This window comes from Corvus brachyrhynchos, unplaced genomic scaffold (assembly GCF_000691975.1).
Source record: "Corvus brachyrhynchos isolate BGI_N302 unplaced genomic scaffold, ASM69197v1 scaffold1061, whole genome shotgun sequence".
Lineage (NCBI taxonomy): Eukaryota > Metazoa > Chordata > Aves > Passeriformes > Corvidae > Corvus > Corvus brachyrhynchos.
Window position 1 is genome coordinate 63007 of NW_008236140.1, and position 2076 is coordinate 65082.

General features: G+C 54.4%; 1 protein-coding gene across 1 annotated transcript in view; it reads left to right on the top strand.

Moving 5' to 3' along the window:
* Positions 1-1117: 1117 nt before the first annotated feature.
* RNF41 (ring finger protein 41) overlaps positions 1118-2076 on the top strand; it is a 15521-nt gene continuing 14562 nt past the window's right edge. The window contains exon 1 of the mRNA XM_017731460.1: positions 1118-1277. The gene's annotated coding sequence lies outside the window, so the exon portion shown is untranslated. The remainder of the gene's footprint in view (positions 1278-2076) is intronic.

Genomic DNA, 2076 nt, shown 5'->3' on the forward strand with positions numbered 1-2076 from the left:
GGGGAGAGCGGGGAGAATCCAAAAAACGTCGGGGAGAGTCCCGGGGAGTTTTGGGGAGAATCCTGAGGAATTTGGGGACCGATCTCAAGGGAATGTGGGAAGGATCCAGGAGAATTCGGGGGACAATGCGCAGGAATTCGGGGTTCAATCCGCAAGGATTTGGGGAAAAAAATCCCCGAGGAATTTGGGGGGAAAATGCCGAGGAATTTGGGGGGAAATCCCGAAGAATTTGGGGGAAAATGCAGAGGAGTTTGGGGAAAAAATCCAGAGGAATTTGGGGAGCAATCCGTGAGGATTTGAGGACAATCCCGAGGAATTTGGGGGGAAAATGCCGAGGAATTTGGGGAGCAACCCGTGAGGATTTGAGGACAATCCAGAGGGTTTTGGGGGAAAATCCAAAGGAATTTGGGGGGAAATCCCGAGGAATTTGGGGAGCAATCCCGAGGAATTTGGGGGAAAAATCCAAAGGAGTTTGGGGGAAAATCCAGAGGAATTTGGGGAGCAATCCGTGAGGATTTGGGGGACAATCCCGAGGAATTTGGGGGACACAGCCCCAAGGAATGTGGGGCACGTTCCAAAGGAATTTGGGGAATGTGGGGAGCACCCAGCGCTCGCCCCGATCCTGGCAGCGTTCGGGAAGCTCAGGGAGAGCAGGGATCGACGATTTTATTTGATTTTATTTTATTTTATGGGATTTCAAGCAATAAACATAAAACCCCCCCAAAATCCCGGAATTCCAAGAATCCCAAGTGCCCAAATCCCCTCGGTCGCCGCCTCCAGGAGCCAAACCCCAAAATGGTTTTTTTTTTCCCCATTCCGGATTCCCGGATTTCCACAGGAGGGAGGGAAAAAACCCAACCTTGGGATGGCATCAGGGGGATTTTCGGGAATCTGGAGCGGGATGAGCTTTGTGTTTCCCTGCTGCTGGAATTCCTGGAGTGCCCAGGGAGGTTGGGAGCTCCGGAGGGATTCTGGCTCTTCCCAAAATCCCGTGGTGGGAATTCTGAGCTCGGTGGGCACCTCATGGCAGCTGTGGCCACTTCCAGCTGCTCCGTGGCTTCTCCAGAGCTTCTCCAGGAAATCCCAGCTCCTTTGGCCTCATCCTGCTTTTCCCTGTGTTGTTTTTTTCCCCCTTTTCCTTTGGGATCAGATCCGGACTCCGCCCTGGAGGGACGTGGAAGAGGAGAAGGGAAAAATGGGCCTCTGGGAGAGGTTCCCTGCACAGAGTGAGGCCGTGCCAGCCCCGAGCCGTTCCAGGAGGAATTCTGCCGCGGGAGGTAAATCCGGGATCCCTTTTCCGTGCGGATGGGGCTGATCCTTCCTCCGCTTTCATCCTCCCCCCGCTCTCCTGGAGCTCTCCCCGCTTCCAGGGCTGCTCCGAAAAACCTTCGGGATCGATCGGTATCCGCAGGGGAATGGGGAGATCTTCCCGAAATTCTGGAGGTTTGGTGGAATTCCTGCCGGGCTGGCTCAGGAGCCACCGCGTCCTGGATTTCATGTGGAAGGAGCTGGGAATAGTTTGGAATTCCCAGAGATTCCCAGGGAGAGTCTTTGTGCTGAAGGAAGCCCCTGAGGATGATTCCAAACCCCTCTGGATGAATCCAGAGTCCTGGAATCACATCCCAGCCGGAATTCCAGGGATGCAAAGCCACCCCCAGGCCCAGCCGGAGGTGAAATCCATTCCAAAAACCTTTGGAATCGATCGGTATCCACTGGGGAATGGGGAGATCTTCCCAAAATTCCAGAGGTTTGGCGGAGTTCCTGGAGCAGGAGCTGCCCCTGCCTGGTGTCCATGTCCTGAATTTCACGTGGAAGGAGCTGGGAATAGTTTGGAATTCCCAGAGATTCCCAGGGAGAGTCTTTGTGCTGAAGGAAGCCCCTGAGGATGATTCCAAACCCCTCTGGATGAATCCAGAGTCCTGGAATCACATCCCAGCCGGAATTCCAGGGATGCAAAGCCACCCCCAGGCCCAGCCGGAGGTGAAATCCATTCCAAAAACCTTTGGAATCGATCGGTATCCACTGGGGAATGGGGAGATCTTCCCAAAATTCCAGAGGTTTGGCGGAGTTCCTGGA